This window comes from Anthonomus grandis, chromosome 12, assembly GCF_022605725.1.
Source record: "Anthonomus grandis grandis chromosome 12, icAntGran1.3, whole genome shotgun sequence".
In the NCBI taxonomy this organism is placed as follows: domain Eukaryota; kingdom Metazoa; phylum Arthropoda; class Insecta; order Coleoptera; family Curculionidae; genus Anthonomus; species Anthonomus grandis.
In genome coordinates, this window is record NC_065557.1 from 25664252 (window position 1) to 25689855 (window position 25604).

General features: G+C 30.0%; 1 protein-coding gene across 5 annotated transcripts in view; it reads left to right on the forward strand.

The window, feature by feature from the left end:
• Positions 1-25604, forward strand: part of LOC126743388 (uncharacterized) — a 347135-nt gene that overhangs the window by 14491 nt on the left and 307040 nt on the right. The window contains exon 1 of one of the 5 annotated variants that reach the window (XM_050450453.1): positions 9292-9440. The exons of the other annotated variants lie outside the window; for them this stretch is intronic. The gene's annotated coding sequence lies outside the window, so the exon portion shown is untranslated. Of the gene's footprint in view, positions 1-9291; positions 9441-25604 lie in introns of those variants that run through there. 5 annotated transcript variants of the gene reach the window in all.

Below are 25604 nucleotides of genomic sequence, written 5' to 3' on the forward strand. Positions count from 1 at the left end.
TATCCATAAATGAACGAGAAAAGGTCAGAAATTTAGTTGCAGATTTAATACGCAATAATATTATTCGACAGAGTAATTCTTGTTTTGCTAGCCCTGTCATTTTAGTAAAAAAGAAAGATGGCGAGAGATAGGCATTGTTTTTTTTTGTTTCACGCTTTTGTGCGAAAATATATTTCACATTGCTTAAACTATGTCTCAAATAAAAAGCAATCTGAACAAGGTTTTCTTTATTCGATTGAAAAAAAACCATTCCCTTCCATACAATCCACGCAGATTGTATTGATTGAAGGTTATAAACACATTTTATTAATTATACACGAATTTGCTAAGTATATCTTTTTAATCCCAATAAAATCATTAACTGGTATTGAAATGAGAAATAAACTAGAAATGTATTTAGGGCACTTAACCGTAATACGCAAAAAATAATATATTCCCTACCACTAATTGAAGACCAATTAGATCGGTTAGGTAAAGGTAAATTATTGATAACCCTAGATATGGCATCTGGTTTTCTATTATGTAAAATCATATTACGTATCTTGATTATATCTTTTTGTGGCTAATCCTGTAATATTTTATTTTCTGAGTCAAGAAAATCGTTGATGGGTATAGAGTACAGAGGTATTTCGAGGGTGAAATACAGGTTAGTCTGGCCGTGTTAGCATTTTTTTAATATTTGGCTACGTATACGGCTAACGGAATATTGAGGGAAGGCACGGGCTTTCAAGAGTGGGAGGTACAAGACAAGACGCAGGATGCGGGTACTGCACCGCTCCGGGGCAGATTAGAATATCCGCCTTAAGTGACGACACACAACACACGCCTTTCGTGGTTAAGATTATTTTAAGATTTATATTTTTTTATACAATTTCTAACATTATAATTATATTAAAATAATTTAGCAATTCAGCAATATTTTAAAAGAAAAAAATATGAAAAAAAATTAATTAAAGCATGTATCTAATGTAATATCTATCTAATCTAATTGTGTAAAAAAGTATTTAACAAAAATCTGAATTCAGTTAGAATTCAAAAATTTAATTTTGATATATTTTTTTTTATTTAAATTGAAAGAAATTCTGCAAGCTATACAAAAAAAAACTCATATAGAAAAAAAAATTATTAATTATAAAAAAAGCAATTTTAATTTTTTTTGAGACTAACTGGGTAGTGTTGAATTTAAAATAAACCGACAAAATAAACAAAAGAAAAGATTAAAAATTAATAAAAATATTTCAATTTGAAATTTAGACAAGGCTTTAGTTTCTCTTTGTGATTTGTAATTGAATTCTTATTATGAATTTTTCAATGATGAGGTTTTTACAATAACAAAAAATATATATGGTAAATTTAAAAAAATTTATGCCAGAGAATCACTATTATTTATTTACAGACCACATTTTAACACTCGATAACACAAGAAAATATGTGAGATTTTTCCAAAAAAGTAATGTCAAACTATCGACCCGTAAAGATGTAAATACTTGCGATCCGTAATCGGTTACCGATCTAGATCAATTCTTTCTAAAAACTGTCTGTGCGTGCTCCTAAACTCAATAATAAATAACCTTTTTCACGAATGATCTGTTCATTCCCAGCTTACGTTCCACTCTTTCCATATTATTTTAATATCAGATCATATCACATATCAGATCGAATGTCGAATATTTCAATCAAATGTATATTTTTTAAATGGATTTAATAAAGATTTGCCAAAATAAACAAAAAACTCAAAAGTAGAACACATAAAATAAATGACGCCATTATTTTTACCTCTGCAAAGGGAAGCATAGCTGACCACTTAACAGAGAATGTAGAAAAAAAAAACAAGGAAAAAGTTTTCAAGAATATAATAAAAAAAATAAATAAATGCATATTAAAATAACTTATAAAATTATAAAAACATTACAAAAAATAATTAATAAATGATATATAATTAATATTAAAAAAAACAAATAATTACAAAAAAATATTTGTTTTATATTTTCTTATTATAATATAAAAAGCAAATAAGTGAAAGAAAATATATAGTTTTTTAATTATTAGATTGTTATAATATAATATGCCTGTGTACAAAGATTTAGTTTAACTAACTCCATTTTAAATATGGCTCCATTGTTTAAAAAAATTAAAATATATATTATTTTTACTAAATAAAACTGTTATTGCTTTTGTATCAGTACAAAAGCAATAACAGTTTTATTTTTTGTTTTTTTTTGTTATATTTGTTTTGATTCCAGTTTTATTTTTTTCTGTCAAAGAAAAGTTTTTAGACTTTTACAAAAAAATGATCAAGGAAAGATAAATAAAGCCCCTAATGCGACTCGAAAACACCAATACGTTTAACAAATTTTATAAATATTAATAATACAGAACTTTCACCAATACTTTTTGAAAATCTCATATTTTATAAAACATTCGTAATTCAATCCTGTTTTCAAGAATATAACAACCGGTATTTGTATATGCCTGATTTTAAGACTACCGACTGTATAAAATATATAAAGCTTTCATAATGATTGGGTTCAAAAAGCAATATGTAAATATTTTTCTTATTGACTACTAATGCTAATATTTAAACAAAATTATTTTTCAAACAGCTGGGTCTATTTATACTTTTCAAAATGCAGCACGGTTCTCTACAAACCAAAAGTAAAGGCATTTAATAAAATAAGTATAATTCCCAGAATCTTATTTCCGTTTGGTCACCTACCGCCGCCTTCCCGCCCGCAGCCACCACGGGCAGTACAACCAGTGGTGGTATTTTACGAAACTAACTGGAATTAGCTGATACGACAACATCCTGAGATAACAGCATCGGCATTTCTATTATCTTCATATAGATGCTTCATAACGACTGATAGCCTCACGTAATCCAACAAATGGGATCTCTGACGCAAGGATTAAATTTAAAAAGTATTTGAATAATTTTTCTAAAAAGTATTAAAAAGATGCAAGAAGGATAAGAATTTATATATTTAATTTAATTTTTCTTGATAAGAGTAGTATATTAAAATACCGAAACGATGAAATAGAGTCTTCTTACGCATCAAATAGGTCGTCCGTTATTTTTAATTTTACAAGAAAATAAAGTTCGAAAAAATGAAACCAGCTTAGAGGTCAATAAATAAAACCTTAGCTCTAGGGTATATAAAAAATATATTATTCTTTAAATAAATTATTATATTTAAAAATTATTGGACTTAAGTTTAAATTAAATATAACAAAAGGTATCGTTAAAAATTTAAGTTCATATTTCTTCTAAATGCCGGATTAGGTCCATTTTCTTCTTCTTTTCAATAATTGAGCGTGTAAGATAATGTTTTCTAAATTGATATTTACTGGAATATTACAGACAAAATAAGTAATTAACCTGCATATTAACATAATTATTAGTTTTATAATATAGTTTTAATTTATCAGTTATACAGTGTGGCCCAAATTGGGTGTACATGTATGAGTATCTTGGAAACTATAAGAGATAGAAAATTGGTTAAATGGGGAAAGTTGTAGGGCATTTAGTTACCAATTTAGTGCCGCTTTCAGAACGATTTTATCTTTTTCCAATTTTGAAATATTTGGAAAAAATCAAAAAGTTGCATTTTTGAAAAAGGGCTGTAATGGCAAAATCTGTAAAAACATTATTAGGACAACTTATACCTGAAGGACAACGCATACCTGAATTCAGTTTTTGTCTTCGACGTTTCGGTTCTGAGATTTCATCCTCAACTTCTTTTTTTCTTTTGGCGGCCATTTTGTTTTTTTGCTAAATTAAAAAGATCTTTTTTTTTTCCTTTAAAATGATGTATAACACTTCTTATGTCAAAAAGTTACAAAGTTCATTTTTCGCGGAGTTGGCCATGAATGCGGAGGCCATGACTACGGAGGCGATTTGTCGTATAAACAATTATTATTGCTTAATGATTTAGCGTCATTTACTGACAGTTTTACAAAATATTATTTATTTGATTTAACTTTTTATCTTGTTTAGTAGTTCTTATCTTGTTAATTTTTTGTTCTTGTTCTTGTTAGTGTTTAATAGTTTTTTCGTATCTAGTTGTTTTCGTTTACCTTTAGTGAGTTTTGTTTAAATTTTTAATTTCCGAAAATAGCCATGCAATATACCAGTGAAGAAAAATTTGACATATTGGAATGTTATATTACATGTGATAGAAATGCAAATCTTGCAATCGCTAGATATTTGGAACTGTATCCTGAGAGACAACAGCCAGGTCCAAGACTATTCGCTAGGCTTGTCATGAACCTTAGAACTCATGGAAGTTTTGAAATACCGACGCCAGAAAATTATCAAAGGGACAATGAATCTCGCGATAAAAACATTTTAGATCATTTTAATGCCAACCCGAAAACATCGACCCGAAAAGCTGCAACTTATTTGAATATACCAAGGACTACCATTTAAAGAGTCCTTAAAAAAATAAATATCATCCATATAAGCTTACTATTCAAGGTTTAAGGGATACAGACTACCCAAGACGATTAGAATTTTCAAACTGGTTTGTAAGGCAATGTCAAGAAATACCTAATTTCAGCAGGAAAATTATTTGGACCGACGAAACGTTTTTTAGCAACTGCGGAGTATTTAACAGGCATAATCGTCACTTTTGGGCTACTGAGAATCCTCATGAAGTAGCTGAACGTAAACTACAAGTAAGATTTGGATTTAATGTATGGTGTGGTATGTACGGTAAGTTTTTTACCCACTGCACAAAATAATTTTCAAGTAAAATGCTATAATTAATTTTAGATAATCACCTTATTGGGCTCTTTATTTATAACCAAACACTGACGGGTCAAAGATATTTAAATCTTTTGGAAGAGCAGATATTATCTGCCGTGAAAGCTATAATACCTGAAGAACAAATATGGAGTAATGTGTGGTTTCATCAGGACGGGTGTCCCGCACATAATGCTCGGGACGTTAAAAACTTGTTAACGCAAGCATTTAATAATAAACTTATCGCGAACCGCGGTGCTGTAAATTGGCCAGCTAGGTCTCCAGATATTACACCCCTGGATTTTTATCTTTGGGGATATGTTAAAAATGAAGTTTACGAATTTGAACCTCCTGCGACACTCGAACAACTAGAGGATAGGGTTCGGAATGTCTTAAATAATATAAATAGAAGAAACACCCTGCGCAAGGTAACTAGAAGTGTTTTAAAGAAATGTGAAAAATGTTTTAACAAAAATGGCCGTCATTTTCAATAGTTTAATGTAATATTATTGTTACAAGTAGTTAATTCTTTTAGTTAGAAATTACGTAAAAGTATAAGTTAGCAAGTTAGTAAATTAGTAAAAATTGTGTGTATGACAAAATGCCAATAAGTCATGGCCAACTCAGCGAAAAATAAACTATCTAATTTTTTGACTTAAACACAAAATATTTTCATAAAGTGTTATACATCATTTTAAAGGGAAGAAAAAGATCTTTTTAATTCAGCAAAAAAATAAAATGGCCGCCATAAGAAAAAAAGAAGTTGAGGATGGAAACTCAGAACCGAAACGTCGAAAACAAAAACTGAATTCAGGTATGCGTTGTTCTTAAAAAGTTGTCCTAATAATGTTTTTACAGATTTTAAAAATACGTTGAAATAAAAAAAAATACAGCCCTTTTTCAAAAATGCAACTTTTTGATTTTTCCCAAATATTTCAAAATTGGAAAAAGATAAAATCGTTCTGAAAGCGGAACTAAATTGGTAACTAAATGCCCTACAACTTTCCCCATTCAACCAATTTTCTATCTCTTATAGTTTCCAAGATACCCATACATGTACACCCAATTTGGGCCACACTGTATATATCAGCTTTTTTCGTGTCGCCAAACCTTCAGCTTATTAAATTTGCAACTCTAGCATCGTCTACGCCAGTTAAAACTTTTAAAACTATAATACTGCACAACGGCGGCCGACTAGCAAACAAAATGCGCAAAGAAAAAAGGAAAATAGAATAATCGTATTATAAAATGCACCAGTCAAGTTGCTTCAGTTTTAGGGATTCTCTCTCCTCTCTAGCTAAAAAGGAGAAACGGTATATTTAAATTTTTATATCGTAACTCTCTATCTTATCATTTGTCTTATTTCCTTTTCGTACGAACAGCTAGATAAATACCGCATTTACCAAAATATCTTCTTTTATCGCGATAGCTTTTTTGCACGAAATATCGAGGTTTCGTTCTAGACATTCGGAATTTTTTTTACAACGATTCAGAATAAAGTGACTGTGATTTATTGTTTTATTGAAAGTAGTGATCTCTCTTGCTTAGCAGTAGAACATTTTTTTTAATGTTTAAAATTATAAAATATATATACTTTTTATAAAAAAATGTAGCTTTAAATTAAAGCCAATTGATTAATTTAGATACATGCAAACTACGAAGTATCAAAGGCTGTCATTAATTCGGGTAAGTTTAATAATTATGTTAGACCCCTAGAAATAATGGCCTTTTTAAACACATTTTAATCAATACTAACTCTGAAATATCCTCAGAAAAAATGCATGTCTGTAATGGGATAAATGGGGTTAAGGACAGCTTTTAACATTTGGCTTTTGTTCAAAGCCCATATTATATTTCAACATCCGTTAATATCAGATACATTTAAAGTAAAAGAAAAAAAATAGTTATAGGCTATAACACATGCATCAGGTAGGTACGAGGGTGGTTCCAGAAGTACCCGGCCTGACCTAGAGATATCGGTAGTAGTTTGAAAAATATCAGTGTATTAGAAAGTATACAATCTATAAAGCATATGTTTCAAGTTTGAAGACGCCACGTTGTTTAGTATTTGTTGTTTAGTATATCAATAGTGAACGTTTTCAGTGAATTTATGAAAATGGAGAAAATTTGTCATCGTTATTTGATACCATAGTTTTATTTGAGGCCTCAGCCCAACCAATATAAAAGCTGAACTGGATTCTACTCTGGGTGAGTCTGCTCCTTCATTAACAACAGTAAAATATTGGGTAGCAGAGTTTAAACGAGGCCGTACGAGCTGCCAAGACGAGCATCGCAGTGGTCGACCAAATGAACTGACGACTCCAGAAATTTTAAAGAAAATTCACAAAGTGGTACTGGATGATCGTCGACTGAAAGTGCGCGAGCTAGCGGACATAGTAGGCACTTCAAAAAGTGCGGTACATCGCATATTAACTAAACATTTTGACATAAGAAAGCTGTGTGCAAGATGGGTGCCGCGTTTGCTCACACTCGAGCAAAAACAGTGTTGTGAAGATATTTTAATTGAATGTTTAGCGAAATTTATTAGCAACAAAGCAGAATTTTTGCGTCGTTTCATAACCATGGATGAAACATGGGTCCATCACTTTACACCTGAGACATAAGAACAATCAAAACAATGGACTTAAAAGGGAGAACCGGCTCCAAAGAAGGCGAAAACCGTATCATCTGTCATGGCGTCGGTTTTTTGGGATGTGCGAGGGCTAATTTTCATTGACTATCTTGAAAAAGGTAAAACTATCAACGGCGAGTATTATGCGAACTTATTGCAACGTTTGAGCGAAGAAATCAAGCAAAAACGCCCGCTTTTGGTTAAGAAGAAAGTGTTGTTTCATCAAGACAATGCACCAGCTCATAAGTCCGTTATTGCAATGGCCTAAATTAAGGAATTAAAGTTTGAATTGCTACCTCATGCCATTCACCAGATTTAGCGCCCTTAGATTATTTTATGTTTCCAAACTTAAAAAACTAGCTCAGTGGTCAAAGATTTTGCAACGATGAAGAAGTGATGTCTGCAGTTAATGGCTATTTCGAGGCGCAAGACAGTTCTTATTATAAAAAGGGTATCGAACTTATAAAACATCGCTGGGAAAAGTGTATAGAGCTGAAAGGAGATTATGTTGAAAAATAAATACATTTTTTTCCAAAATTTTCGTGTTTTCTTTCTTGGGTCGAGTACTTCTGGGACCACCCTCGTATAGTACGTACGTAAACAAAATATAAAACTCTATTTTTTAACTTATAATTTTATATTAGAACACTTATACAATTAAAACTATATTAATTATTTCAATTATAAAATATTTTTTCAGCTTATCTATTTTGTGTTACATTAACTTAAAATTTTAAATGGCCAAGTTCTTTTAACATCATTTAGTCTTACTAATTATATGAACACATAATCTTTAATCAATAAGCAGCGATCATCCTTCAATTTTTTTTAATAGTTACAAATAGAAACACTCTAAGCTCTGCTAAAAAATAATAAAATATGCTTTCGAGACCTTTTTTTTTAGTACAGTAGATACAAACAATTATAGAAATTTTTGAGAAAATTACGTATCTTGCAACCATTTTAATTCATCGAATCTATAGAATATATTAAAAACCAACAATTCTACACGATTAAAGGCGTAAATTTTATTTAAATAGTTCTTTAGACTAAAGGTGGGCAAGTTTCTAAAAATCTGATTTAAAGACAAAATCAAAATGAGACAAGAAATTTTATGTCAATAACACCTCTTCTTTGATCCTGACTTACAGATGCCTCTAGCAGCTCTAATATTTGACTAGACCTATAGAGGCGTGCGTTGACAGCAGTCCGTCAGATTAGTAAAAAAAATTAATATTTACCTGCATTACAAAATATTAAGTAGGTACCATTAATGCCAACAAATGTCAATATGTGTATATGTATATACCTCAGTTTAGTCCGAATTAAAACTTATGATCTTAGGTCTGTAAGTAGTATACCTACCTTTACGTTTGTAACTATCTATCTAGGGTCTAATATAAATAAGGACAAACTGAGTGTCACAATTGAGTTGTAATTAAATTCTAACACAAAACTTAACACCTTTAGAAGAAGGCATTTAAGTGCCAATGTACTTATCTTTACCATCAAGAGATTTTAACTCTGGCGAGGGTGTGCTTTGACAAAAACACCTTTGTCTATAGTTAAGGGTCTAATAGGGAGATCTACAATTTCCAAGAGAAAGCGAAGTGGCTCCTTGAAATGTGTGGAATAGATTAATTTGGACCTATTAAGGAAAAAAAATTTTCAGCTGTATGAAAATCAATGCCTATTGTAATCTCCTTAAAAAAAAGTTACTTAAAATGGGTTTTTAATATAAGACGATTAATAAACGCCAAACAATAATGGAGTCTCAAAGATTACGGGAATACGATAGTCGTCAAGTAGTCAAGTAACATTGTTGTAAAAATTCAAAATTTTATGGTAGACAACAACCTATATTTTAGATATAAAATAAATAAAGGGTATGTGCGTGATATACCTTCATATTATTGTGTTTTTAATCCCATTGAACTTATGTAGTATCAAATAAAATTGAATAAATAAAGAAATTTTACTTCTCGAACTAATAAATGCATCTATAGCATCTGTGTAGTAAATATTACCATCGATAGTTGAAAACGCTTCATACGACATGTTTTAAAGGTAAAAAATTCTAACCAATAAATTCTATTACCAATATTCAGCCCTTAATAGTAAGCTTAAAAAACGATAGTGATAGTGAAACAGAATTAAATTTAGAGTAAGGCAGAATAAGTTATTAAACAGTGTTTAAATTTATAAGAAATAGTTATATTTTGTATTCTATATTATGCTTCTATTTTATTATTAATTTTATTTAATCTAAATAAATATTATTAAACTCTAAAACTAAAAAATCTCTTTTCGATGTAGTAGATATTATCTGACGATTTTCATATATCTAATGCCATAAATATCCATCAAGGGTACAGCTACTGAGAATTGTATTTCCCAGTTCACATCTGTTTTTCCTTCTTACACTTTCTCTCTCTCACCCTCTCGCACCATTCCCACTCTTTCGTCTGCCGCCATGATTCCATGTTAGATGATCACAATAGTAAGTGTTTGATGCTTTGATCTGTTTTTTGTGTCAAAGCAATTATGTTAATTTAACATATGCATTACAATGATGAGTGATGTAAGTGTGAAATATGTATTTTGTGGAGAAAAAACATGATTTGGTTTGATTACCGACTTGGTTTTTCCGATGGAAACCAATTATTTCAATAGAATACTAATAGTCAAAGCAAGGAAGCTTATATAAACTCTAGAAAATATATCCTGCCAATATTTAAAGTAATATAACCTAATTACTAAAAATGTTAAGAGGTACTAAAAACTAAACATTTTAAGTGAATATACTAAACTAAACGTATTTAGAGGTTAATAAATTTAATCAATCAACATAAATTTCAAAATACTAGCAAAACATTACAAAAACTATGAAAATAACGAAGTATTTTTTCTTAATAATAAATATATTATATATTTTATTATTTAAATAAATTTGATTTTATTTAGTAAAAAAAATTAAATATTTGTTTTAATGCTTTACTTGCTCTTTCTAAGATTTTATGTTTTTTATTATTGATGTATACTTTATGTAATCTTAAATATTTTATTATTAATTATTAATTTTGCATTTATATATAAATATTATACTATTGTCACAGTAAGAACAATTAGGTTAATAAACGCTTTTTTTTAAATATCTAAAAATATCAAAGCAACTAGGCTCATACCTTTGATTCAAGTAAAACTTGCATTATTCTGATGAATTCACTATTTCAGTAAAAATAAATTTAGAAATATTCTCAATTTTGTAAAAAAAAAACATTTATGACGCATTAAATACCTATGTATAAAAAATATCTCTATTTATTTTTTTCGTTATTTCGTGAGATAGGATAAATTGTACATTTTTCATATCTAAAATGCTGATAAATTTATGATTTAAGTGGTATCTGGCTTATCATTATTAATAATTGTTTTTGATATTGTATTGTTTTTTGTTAATAGAAATATTAAATACATGAATATTAAACATAAATATACGTTTTTTTCCTCTATTGTAGAAATAAGTAATTATGATAAATAAATAATGGATATATGTATTGATGGATGTATGGATCTATATTATTATTATTATAGCTTTATATAAATTTATCTACTTTGGTCTTATCACTTGTATCATAATGTCAAAATATTTTAAGTCTTGACATCTATCCGATATATCATCTGCCCGATAGCAACAATCGGGCAGAGGCCGCAAATTAAATTAAATTAAACTGAAATCGGAACAATAACTAAGCAGTTTAGTTATCGTATTTTATTAACATTGAATATTTCCAAAGGTAAAAAAGATTTATTAAATAAATTGAAATTAAATTTAAATTAACTAATTTAATTAATTCTGCAAATTAAATTGACATCAACTCGGAATCTTAGCTAAACGGTTTAGTTATCGTATTTTATTACGCACTCTTATTTTCTTAAAACACAATACATCAAAAATTTAAAAAAATTATTTACGATATAACAAATAAACTCTACTAATTGAATTGAAATCAAATCGAAACAATAGCTAAGTGATTTGGTTATCGTATTTCTTAACATTGAATATGACCAAAAGATAAAAAAATCATTTAGGATCTCTTATACAACCTATTATTAAGGACTTTACTTAAATTAAATTGGTCACAGTTATAAGGTTAGACACTCATATTTTTTCCATATAATGCATCAAAAATTTTGAAATATTATTTACGATATACCAAATAAATCCAACAAATTTAATTAAAATCAAATCGGAATTTTAGCTAAACGATTTAGTTATCATATTTTCTTAATATTGCATAAGTCGAAAACATAAAACTTATATAAGAACCTAAATGTCTTATATAAGCCTATGAACCTATCTATCTTATATAAGCTCTTATTATCTATTGTAAATTAAATTTGTCAGTTATAAGTTTACACACTCTTATTTTCTTAGAGCATTGAAAGGCTAGAATTAGTAAACAACAACTTTGTTTGAGTCCAACATGTACACAGGGGCAAGAGGGGTGTTTTGTTTACAAACATATTTGCTGATTCTCTGTTATCAATTCGACGCGAATTTCCAACGGAGGGAATTCTTAGCTATATTTTAACAACCATTATACCGTTAACTAAACTTATTTGTTAACTAAACTTAACTATGTTGTATTTTGTAGGAAAATTTAAATTAAAAAGTATAAATACTACAATTAGCCTATTTTAAGAATAAATATAACATCCTTAATAAAAAAAAAAACAAAATTATTAACATTGTTATCCCTAAAACTGCTTCTAAAAAATTTGAAGCGACAACACCGGAGCTTAAGCGCCTGAGCCATACGCGTAGTGTCATTTGTCAAACGGCTTTTTGTTTATATTCGGGATTCGTGAATTTTCTCTCATTTTTGGTTTAAAAAGAAAAAAGGCCATATTTTGGTGTTTTTTTAAATTGGTAGGATGGCAAAAACTTGTGTCGTTTGTATCGCATCATGATAAAAAGGCAATTCAAGCCGATCTTTTCACAAGTAAATACCGATACTTTCATAACATCACATCATGGGGTTACCATCATCATAAACGTAGAATAGAGGATCTTATAGATATAAACCTAATAAAAACGTGAATGTGAAAGTGTGCATAAAATACCAAAATATTTATATTTTTAAATCTAAATATTTTTTTTAACATATTCATCTATTAATAGGCTATAAAAAATTTAAAACTAGAATTTTGTCCCTGGTTTTATTACAGGATTTTATGTTTTTTTGTAATATATGCCCAAAGGGAACAATGGATGTCATTAATGGAAATCAACACAATTAAAACAAACATATTTGTTTGTTCAGATCACATCCTTAGAAGTGATTTCTTATATAAGGAAGATAATATCAGTAGCCAGACTTTATTAAAAAAAAATCAGCTCTACCTCAAAGGTAATTTTTTTTAAATATATTTTTCTAGTATGAAAAAATCGTCACAAAAAGTATTAGTGGTACTCATACTCATATAAGCTTTATTTATACCTAATACATGCTTATTAAGTTAGGTATGTGTGTAAAACAATTTTTTTACTAGGATTTCTGATGCACTGGTTAAAAACACAGCAGCCGATAATTCAGTTAATTTACCAAGCGACTTACCCTTCAAAGCTGCAGGGGTAGCTTTCCTGAAGAGTGCAAAAACTTCTTTAGCTTCCAAAATAGTATATAGTACAAACAGTGAAGCTAATATAGAGAAGTATGGATAATTAAAATAGATTAATATTCTTGATACATCAATTTTTGGATAATTACAGATCTGATCATTTATCATCAACAATAACTGCATCTGAGATTAATATTTCTGCAGTAACCCTGGGGTCTAGGTCAACAATTACTATTTCTCATCCAAGCCGTTTTTGTTTAACTGCTACACATTCCCTGACTCTGCCAAGGAAAAGGTAAAAATACACTCAAAATAGACTACTAGTTTTATGCCATGTATCATCCTATTCTATACAGGGTGGCCATTTGAAAACGAAACAGAGCCTATTTTGGGTCCCTTAGAACATTTGCGAAAAAAATCCTCGGACCCGTCAATTTTTGATTCAAGGGGGAAACATTTTTTTGCTAGTTTCGCCCCCTTGAGGGCAAAGCCCTAGCGGGGGTGACAAGGGCCCCCAAAATTTTAAATGGAACGGGGGGTCGAGTGATACCTTATTTTGAAGGTATTTTTATGTGGATTATAACCCTAAAGTTTTAAATCGTTACTATTTGCCTAGTCGATACAGGGGCTAATAAAAGTTACAAAAACATGTCTGCAAAAGAAATCTATTACAGTGGGAGTCTGGCAAAATCTGCCAATGTAGCTAAAGAAACATGGTCTATTGTTAACGAACTAAGAAATAAGTCTACCTCAACTAGCACTATCTCTACATCACCCGAGGACCTAAACAATTACTTTGTAAACGTGGCAAAAAATCTAATGGCCACCATAATACCTTCTGATGATCCTCATATCTCTCTAATTAAAATTTGCACAATTTCTTTTTTACGCCAGTATTATTTACAGAACTTCAGAAGTACAACTAACGAAATAAAAACCAAATCATCAGCTGGTACAGATGGGCTTACTCTTAAAATGTTTTCAAATATGCCTGATTGTACTCTAATCCATTTAGTAGACCTAATCAACATGTCATTTCAAAATGGGGTCTTTCCAAACTGCCTTAAAACTGCAATAATCATTCCATTACATAAAGGAGGAGATAAAGATCAAGCCTCAAACTATCGTCCAATTGCACTTCTTCCAACCCTCTCAAAGATCATAGAACGCCTGGCTAAAAAAAGGTTTTTGTCATTTTTGTTTAAATATAATATCTTAACCCCTTATCAGTTTGGATTTCTGAGCAAAAAATGCACCAACGATGCTATGTTCTCCCTATTTAACAGCGTTTATTCAAATATCAACAAATATTGCTTAACAGCAACAATTTTCTGTGACTTTTCAAAGGCTTTCGATTGCGTAAACCACATTATTTTAATTAACAAATTGCAGCACTATGGATTCAGAGGTATATCCCTTCATATTTGCGCAACAGAAGTCAACTTGTAAAGGTCGATACGTCAAGATTTTCTTGTAAACCAATTGAATGCGGGGTACCTCAAGGTTCCGTTTTGGGTCCTATGCTCTTTCTGCTGTTTATAAATGACCTGGCCAGCCCGAACATAAGCGGAAAAATCTGTCTTTTTGCTGATGATACTAGCTTCACTTGGAGCAGTCCGAATGCAATGGCACTACATACAACAATTTCCAACGATTTGGTCTTCATTAAATCGTGGTGCGATTCCAATCTTTTATGCCTAAATCTCTCAAAAACTAAAACTTTATTAGGACTTTCCTTTAATGAAGTCCGTTAAAAAAACACATAAATAGCTCATAAATGGTAATATTACTTATACTCAAACTCTATAATAATTAATAAAAATTTATCAGGTAAATATTTGTTGACGACGTCACTGGTAGAGAGTGTTTGTATCGGTGGCATCAACAATGCGATCGAGCGGCGTTGCGATGCCATTACCCTTTTCTCGTTTCTTCGTAATTTATTTTCATTTATTTAACGTATATTGACTTCGATATAGGGTATCTAAACAAATTTATTTTAAAAAAATGCTTGATATTTTATTAAAGGGGAGCAGTAGTATTGTTTTGTGCCTTCGGAAACAACTGAAAATTTTTATGATATTATAAAGTGATTTTTGCCATTTCTATATAAGCATTTGGCATCATTGCATCAGAGATGTTGCAAGCAAACAAACCTTCCCATAGTTCCACGGCATGCTACTTTTAGCCTTTCAATGTTCTAAGCTTATTTTCTTAAAACGGAAGATTATTTATATCTTAAAAATTTTAAAAATTATTAAAGATATAAGAAATAAACTGTAAAAATTGAATTGAAATCAAATCGGGATAATAGATAAGCGGATTGTTTATCGTATTTTATTACGTACTCTTATTTACAAGAAAATACAAATACACAATACATCAAATTTTTTTTTAAATATTTAATAAAATTAAATCGGAACCATAGCTAAGCGGTTTAGTTATCGTATTTTCTTAACATCGAATATGTCCAAAAGGTAAAAAGTATCACCTGGGTTATACAATATAATAAAAGAACTGTAAAAATTATATTGAGAGCAAATCGGAACCATAGTAAAGATATACGAAATAAACTACAAATTAAATTGAAATTAAAAAGGAACAATAGCTAAGCAGTTTATTTAACATATGTTAAGAAGATATGTTAAATAAATTGCAACAACAAACTTTTAGAAGATCTTTACTTTAACCACCTAAATTGTGTCCGTACAGGACACTCGGCCAATGACTATCGCGTTTCACAAACACAGCGGTTTAGTTATTCTTATAACAATAATAATAATCATAACGAGAGTATGCAACAAAAACCAAATATATATTAGCCACAAGCTGAACGCTTTCCACCAACGCAGGCTCATTGCCATCGGCCTTAACCTAGCTCAATACCTCTTCCGTTATTCGGAAAAATCCAAACTAGGTAAACAACAATCAATTTCTAATAATTCTGATATATCAGACTCCAACCAATATGATAATAAGCAATAATTCCACATAGAAGAGACTCAAATTTACTATTCTTATAATAACCAATACCAGGAAATTAGTCAAGACATTATAATCCCTGAACTCGACTACCAACTTTTTTTGGCACTTCCAGATCAAACATTAAAACTAGACGACTTAAAAATTACGAATTACCGAATCTATCTTAGCTCCTTTTAATGCAAAATACCCACATAAAATTTTCATTTTTAATCTAGACATTCTACTTCATTGACCTAAAACTTGATAGAAATTTTAGGTCTTGATTTTCTAGAACAGTATAAATTCACAATTGATATACCATTTTAATTAAGGCCCGAACCGAAAAAGTTTAGGCCAGGTAAATTTTTAAATTTAAATGTCATCGTTGCTGATGACACAATACCGATGCTGTCTTGTCACTCTCGACCTTGCTTCTAGTTTCCATCAGATCGGGATAAATCCAAAGGATATTTCCAAAGCGGCTTTTTGAGTAGATAATGGCTATTACGAATTCATTTACAGGACGACATATTTTACAAACTTTGAAAGAGAATATCTTTACTAGATTATTCCAAAACAGAATTATCAAATAACTCTTAGATAAACCCCATAAAAACTTAATTTCCTTCTTTTGGCCAACGAATTACAAAAATTACATCATAAAATGGGGAAGTCCGCTCTTTCAGGGGATAAAGTATTCAAGAACATGCTACTACTACATTATGAAATAATAAAAGATATACTTAAAAGACACTTTGATTTTAAATCTTTTAGTATTAACATCGTTATAGCAAAACAGGTTATAACAAAATAGGGAATACCTCATAGTTCTACTACCTTATAACCTAGAAACAGTAGTTCCACATCAATTTAATATATTATTCAGGGACAGACATGAATTTGATGACTCTGAAACTTACTGTATAGAAAACAATTTAAAACTACCCTTTTAGAATTATTTTGCTTTATATTTGCCGACAAAGAAATTAAACTAAAAATCTGTCAAGATTTAGTTCGAACCCAGACAAAGATGAAATACGAGAATTACCGCGGAAAGGCGAATCTCCACCGAGAAATCAGCTCAACCATAAAACGAATCAAAGAAAAATACACTTGGCCTTATCTTTCTAAAGATGTCAAGCAATTTTTGAAAAATTGCGAAATTTTTAGTCTTTACCTTTAATTATTTATTTCTTACCCTTATAAACACCATAGGAATCTTTCTCATTGAAGAGGGAAACAAACATTTCAAATAAAAAATAAGTCTTTTAAGAAAAGAATGCAAAAAAGAAGCAATATCAAAGAACGAAATTATTGTAAACCATCTGTTAGATAACTTTTACAATGTACAAACCACTAAAATGACTATTTTTAAACAACACAAGTTCAAACCCACATAAGTCTTCTTAGCTAAATATCCCACCATTCTTAGCCAATAAATTTTATTTAAAGAAATGATTGCCGACACCAAAAATTATTCCTTCAGAGAAAAACGTGGTATTATAAACGAAATACGGGTATTATCTGATAATCCATTACTGATACTGCGTCGATTCACTGCGCGTGACGAAACGCAAATTGAATCTCTAATGAAAAATCAAATATCGTTTACTTCTGTAATTAACAACTTCAATTCAACAATACAAAAAGATGCAGATCGACGAAGAAACGTATAACAAAAATGCTAAAACTATCGAAGAGTCTATCGCTAATCTTACTGATACTAGGGCTTATTATGCTGCAAAAAAGTAATCCTTGACTCCTGTGAATCTCTTGAGAAAGATATCTTTATTGAAGACTCCCTAAATGACATTCTAAATGCCATCCCCTTTGTACGAATAAAAATTCTGCACAGTTTCGTTATCACATCAAGCTATATAGCTAATATATATAGCTATATATATATATATATATATATATATATATATACATATATGACGACCGGTTTCGCGATTACAATCTTATCGCATCATCAGGTCGAGGTCTAAAAGTAAAAGACAAAATTTACATAGATACTACGCTTATCAAAAATTGGTAGAATACTGGAATACTGAATAAAAACAAATTTTAAAGAGTACTTACATTGTTAAAATCGAGATTTGTCAAAACAAAAGCACATATAAGTTAAGCGTAGTTTTAAAGCTCGGTTTAGCGAACATGACCGATGCATTATATAGACGAGCTTATATAAGTTATTAAATAATTTGGTAATTACATGTATAAAATATAAGAATATATGAAAAGCTGTCGAAAACCTATTAATTTAATTTAATTCACTTATTTTCATTTTAAAATAATCGAAAAAAAGAAAGTGTCACTCTCGTTTAAACGATTACCACCTTAAGCACTCTCTTTTTAATTTCTTGTGTCTTAATAGTGGAACGACAAAAAACTTAGACTACCTTTATTTTGAAAGAACACTTTGTATAGTACCGCTTATTTAGTATTACAAAGACACCACTCTAGCTTGATTAAGAAATCAATGATATACACGTTCGGCGGTTGAAAAATTTCGAATATGATTTTTGCGTAATGTGTAAGAAGGAGATGGAGTCGAGCGAGAACAAACTTGGCTCCACCCTGGGCGGCTATCGCGTCGTCGTTGTGTTTATCAGTCCGGTTAAAGTTCGGTTGCAATTCCTCGCATACTTATGTACGTGTTAGCCAATCATGTTTACAATTTATTTCAACCTTTGGTACGAAGACGGATACAGAAATAAAATAAAAATGGTTTTCACTGTTGATCAAAAGATTAATATCATTAAATGGTATTGTCATGCGGATAGTACAGAAGAAGTTGTCGGCCGTTTTATATTTGCATATCCTGATCAGCAAGTCCCTACAGCTAAAACAATTTATAATATCTGGCATAAGTTTGAGCAGTGGGGATGTGTAAAGTAAATCGGTGTGCAAAATATTTTAGTGGCGATCAGGAACTTCGTCGAACACCTGACGCTAGGATTGAAAAGGAGGTCAAGGTGTGTGCTTTTGTGGAAGTAAGTGAACCTAGTTCTAGCTCCCAAATTTCTGAAGAACTTGATATTCCAAGTCGTACAGTGCATGATATTTTGAAAAGAATTAAGTACAAAGCCTATAAAATTAAAAACACTCAAGAAATCTTTCCAGAAGATCAAAGAAAACGCTTGGAGTTTTGTGAAACCTTAAAAGAAAAAAGTCATCTTTTTCTCTTCTAGGTCGACATAATTCTTCAGTCGTGAGATATTGGTCTCGGGAAAATCTACATTTGAGTGTACCATTATGAACTCAATACCCGCAAAAGGTAAATGTTTGGGCTGGTATTTTAGCCAATCACATTGTAGGGCCTTTTTTATTGATGGTACCTTAAACTCTGAGAGATATTTACTTTTATTGCAACAAAATATTATACCCGCTGTACGAAACTTGGATGTTAATTTTGAGGAAATTTGGTTTCAACATGACGGATGTCCCGCTCACAATGCTAGACAAGTGCAGGACTATTTAACAAACACTTTTCCTGAACGGCTTATTTCCACAAGAGTACCATACCATGGCCTCCGCGATCTCCAGATTTGACGCCTTGCGACTACTTCTTATGGAGCTATTTGAAGGAAATTCTTTACCAACACCGACATAAAAGAGCCGTTACTTTGGAGGAATTGCGATTTAGAATTATTAATATTTCTAGGTCCATTACACCTGAAATGTTAGCCAATGTACGTAGAAAATTTTACGACAGGTTGGGATACTGTGAAGCCCAACAAGGCGACGTATTTGAACACCTTATTAAATAATCCGTTTAATTAGAATTATTATTTTGTTTAAGAGTTATTTTTCATTTTATTTTAGAATATTGTATTTAGTTTTCACCAAAGGTTTTTAAGATTTGAGCATATTAAAGTTGCTTTTTTGACTTGCGATTATAAGCACGTTAAAAAACAACAGAAATTTTTTACTTTCGTGTGCGCGTAAAATTCCAATACTTGATTCGAGGCTAACATACCCATCTCCAAGCGCTTGCTAAACATTACTGCGAGCAGGCCGAAGTTAAATTCACATTGCGAGCGGTACGGAGAATCGGCGTCGCTATCGGTGGGAGGTTACCGATGCAGTCTACTCTCTATCTACTAGGCCTAATACATTAAAACTCAATCCGTAAGATTCAACTCGCCAAACGTGTATAAAAGTAATATACTAAAAAGCGCATTTCTCCTTTCGTTATGCTATTTTGGAAGAGGGTAAAAACCCTGCAATTTTTTTCATGGTAGTGTTTATAGTAATCTGAATAAGTTTTATTGTGATAACGTTTAATTTCTTTTAAGTATTGGGTTTTTTATTATTCTAATTAGTTTTAACACTTTTAACCATTTTTTATATTACAAAAATTGAGTCTACTGATTTTCAATGGATTTATACTTTGTGTGCTTTTTTGCGGCTTGGAGATATGTTTTTATTTATCTAAGATTGCCAATTTGAAGATTGCGCAAAAATGGAAATTGTTACTTTTAATTAAGTTAAAAATACAAAAAAGACTTCACATTAATTAAATTGCTACTGATTTAAAGGTTCTCTGTTCGGAAATTTATAGTTACAGATTATTTGAACTTCCTTGTGTGTTTTAGTTTTCCCACCACAGCCAAGGATAAATATTGTTTTGATTTGCTAAGTCTGAATTTAATGTATTGTAAATATTGTTAATCAACAATCCAGTTGAAAATTCTAAATAATTAACAATCATTTAAAGACTGACAAATATTTACAGAGATGTAGGTAATTGAAATAAATGGTTAGACACTACATTTCTGATGAAAGAAATAGATTCATTTAAAGTTAAGATAGTTATACATCGATTAGTGCCACAAGTAGAAACTATAGCGCCAACCTTAATTTTTTCAAATGGAAGATTCTGTATATCATGACAATTTAAAATTCTACGCTATATTTTCTGAATATTTTTTATGTAGTATACTAACAGCTTCCAATTTTAGAACCTTTTTATTAACCGTTTGTCATGCATTTGTGATTATAGTTGTCATATTGTCATTTTACGTCATTTATCATTTTTTAATAAAATGTATTTAACTGAAAAGGAACGAATTGAAATATTCATAATGATTGGTTTTGAAAACCGGGTGCGTACACAATAAGAACTTTGTAATTTATTTAATGCAACTTATAGTGATCGTCTTGCAATTACTAGGTGCACCGTTAGCAAAATTAAATCAAAATTTAGGGCACACGGCCATACAAGAAATTTATCTGAAGGAAAACCTTCAAAACTCTCATTTGATGATGAGACGCTAAAAGTTCTATTAAAAACGGAGGATAATCCTTTGTTGCGATTAGTACAATTTTCACAAATTCTAATTTATGTACACAATTACACGTACACAGTGTATGTACACAAGTACACAATTTACACAATAGTACTTTGTGTAAATAAATATCATCCTTATAAGGTACAACTGACCGATAAATTGTTAGTAGAAGACGATTTTGACGGTCATGTTCAGTTTTATGAGCAGATTCTTGAGGCTAATATTGACAATGAAAATTTCATTGTCAATATTTGCCACACGAAATATTCTTTCTGATGAGGTCACATTTAAGTTAAATGGACACTTTCACAGGCAAAATTACAGATATTGGGTAACTGAAAGAAAGCTTATTTAACCTCATTGGAGCCAAGAATACCACACAAGCACCTGCATAAAAATAATATGTAGGGTAAGGGTAAGTATTGTAAAAAATCGAATCCTTGCACCCTTATTAAAAAAAAACAGATAGCGCTACTTGGACTTTCTACAGTTTAAAATTATCCCTGCTTTAGTTGTTTTATTCCTTGATCTACAAGAGGCTAACATACTTAATAATGAGATATGGTTTTAACAAGACGGGGCACCTCCTTACGTTGCTATTATCGTTTGAAAATTTCTGGCTGCAATTTTTCATAACAAGTAAATTGGATGAAGAGGACCGATTGACTTACCATGAATGTTACCCCATTAGATTTTCTCCTATAGAGCTATTCGAAATTTTCTGTGATTAGATCAAATGTAATGTGGATGATTTCAAGCAAAGAATTCGACAAGAAATTAGACTAATGGATCAAAAATGTATTGAAGTAAATTGACAACCAAATGAACATCATTCATTCGTCATCGTGTCATTGGTCTATTTTGTGATATTTGAAAAAACCGCTGACTTTAGACAATGACTAACTTTATTACAAAAAATATTCAGAATATATGTAGAATTGTAAAATGTCGTGATATTCCATAAAAAAAAAAAATTTGACGCCATAGTTTCTACGTGAGGTACCCCGTCTTAAAAATTTTTATTGCAAAAAAATGCGGAAGTGAGAATGCTAAACGACGTATTCAAATAATAAAATATAAGAAAAAATATCTACGTTTTAAATGAATTTGTTCCTTTCATTTTGTATGGACTGTATATATAAATAATTATAGCTAGTTTAAATTTATGTTAATGGCCACCAATTCCACGAAGATCTTTTTCACAAAAAATCGTATTTATTGAATTTATCTATTATTAAATTACAACCTTATAGGTATCGTAAATAATGAGAGAATTTTTATATTTTTGCTTCTCAACTTACTAATTTAGTAATAAGTTGAATCAGATAAATATTCATGTTTATGTTTTGTATTTTTTTAAAAACTCAACATTTTTATTCTTAAAGGACTTATCTCTTTTTTGCTACGTAAACAAATATCGTAGGAATCGAATAACGGCAAAAATGCGCACTGAGTAAACAAACAGATCCGAGATCTCAGCTTATGGAAAAAATATACTCATTTAAAATTCACACTGTGATGTGTCAGTGTAGTGGTCAATATGCAAAATTTTGATTAGATTGCTTCAAGAAATATTTCAAACTTCAAAAATTGCTAAATTACTTTTAATGCTTATGGACCGAAGAATTAGCAAAGAAGACTATGGAAAAACTATTGAAGAAATTGATGCTGTTATGAATAAATGGGAAGATAATGGTAATAACCAGTAATACTTAATTATTCTAAACAGCAAAAAAAGTTTTTATTTGCTGCTTAGAATAATGAACTTTTTTATTTGCTGTTAACATATCTTTTTATAATGTTTATATTATATAGTGCTTTCATTTTAAAACGAAGTACATTTAATAACTTCATTAAAAAAACACGTGAATCGATATACACAGGGACGTTTAATTTTATAGTTGATGGAGTACTGTTAATTCCCTCCTCATCTCCAGCTAACCTCACTTTAATATGTCAAACAGAAACCCATATCGTGTGTTACTTTTAATTAATACATTATTGTGAGCATCATTAAAATTTCTTTTTAACTGTGTCAAAAAAATTGTCGGTTGACGTACCAGCGAATAGCGATCAGAAATGTCTGGGAATAACGAATATTTTATCGGCCTCAAACTTTTATATTTCACATGGCTATCCTAAGCGTTATTCATTATTTTAAAGGGCATACAATATCCTATCTAACCAAACCAAAAAAAAAACAAAATTGATTGACCTATAAGCAAATAGTAATTAAAATGTGTGGTAATAGAAGGCATTTAATTAACTTAAGCTTTGTTAGGTCAAATGGTTGATTCATAGTGTCAGTAGTCAATAAACAGTTCATTGAGTCCAAATAGTCCAAAAAATCTTCCTCGATAATGAAATATATCATATATCTTTCAATCATCTAATCTTTGGATAACCAAGTGGATAGAAATGATGTTGGGATACTAAATAAAAATAATTTGTATTTCCAACAAGATGGAACTGTCTTGCACTACGATTTGACAGTTCGAAAGTGGCTTAATGAACAGTTTTCAGTATTGTGGATTGGCAGGCGTAGTGCAATTAATGGCCGCACGGTTCCAGACTTAATACTACTAGATTTTTTCCTTAGAGGGTATTTAAAAAGTAAAATTTATAAAATTGCACTTAAAAATATTAATAATTAAGAGGATCTAATTACTCGCGAAAGTTAAGATATTAGCGCACAAACACTTCTTAATGTTGTGTGTCGTGCAAAATTTTAAAATATAATTTATTATAGTCCCGCGAATAACAAAGCTCATTTTGAGCACCTAATAAAATAAATTTTGTGAACTGATTTAATTGTTTATTTCTTAAAAACGTTTTCACACCCTTACTATTTACAAGTAAATTAATATTTTTTATACACCAGTATAAGATAGCTATTTGACATACCAAACATATAACGTCGATAAAATATACATTATTATCAGAAATTTCAGCTCACTATTCGCTGGTACTTAAACGGATTTAATTTTTTTTGGCACTGATGAATAGACATTTTAATGCTGCTTACAATTAGGATTCACACGATAAGGGTTCCCATTTGATAAATTAAAGTGAGATAAGCTGAAGGTGAGGAGGTAATTGACAGAACTTTGTCAAACCTTGAATTAAATCAAACAAAAAAGATGGTAAAATTGTACATATGAAAAAAAACATTTTTTTTTTGCGGATTGGTATTCAGTTTTTTTGCTACAATTTTAATTCATATTCTGACTTGACATAAAAAGTGATAATAAAGAAGATTCAATAGACACGGTAAATTTTATTAATCTATATTGTCCTAAATTGTAAATTATAAGTATTTTCAAGTCTGTAATAGTTCTGTAATAATTCTGTAAATAAATAAGACAATAAAAAACATTATTTATTTATTATTTTATTTGTAACATTTTGTATATGTATTAGGTATATAATAATTTTATTTGGTTAAACACCCACCAAACTAAGTGTTTACTAAAGTAAATACAGTTTGTAGTTTATAAAATATAAAATTTATAAAACTTAGACTTTATCTAAAAATAAAAAATTATACTGCGAGCCAGGTTAATGAAAATACTCAGTAACTGTCGCTGTCAGACTTTTTGATTTAGTGAACTGTATTAGGTTTAGGTTTTGATAGATTAAGATTTAATAAGGTTCTTCGTTTTTTCAATAAATGGAACGCACATTAGTGATGCATAATGTACCTTGTCTTCGCTGAAGTCGGGCCTGGTAGCGCTACCAGTTCATCGTTCCTTCCATATCAGGCACTCACACTTTAGATAAAGTTTAATTTATGTCTATTAGAATTAATTCATTAAATAATTACTGCACGAAAATTTCCGGCGGTCGATATGTATAAGGCTGTTAGCGCTTAGCTATTTTACAAAACCTACTTGCAAGTGTGTGTGTAGGTACTACTGCGCGTACTTCCTTCTAATTTTTGGCAATGCATTGCGCAAGGTCAGTTACAAGCTTGCAAAACAATGTGCGTATTTCCGCGGAAAATATATTTTAAATAAAATGGTTATTTATTAAAAAACCATCCAATTTCTCAATTTAAACATTCCAAAAAATTATTTAAAAAATTAAAATATTCAATATTAATTAATCTTGGATTGATATCCAACAGTAACGTAAATGTTTATTTTTGGGTGTATTTACTTGATTTTTACCACAGTTACCTTTGTTTTAATTAAAATTTTATAATTTTTAACATACTATAAATAAGAAATAACATTTTTAATTTTGAAAAAGAGTGCTATGATTAAGTTAAAAATGTTAAATTTGGATCTACTACTAGGATCTAGTAATGAAATGGATTTTGAGATTTAAAACTTACTCTTATATT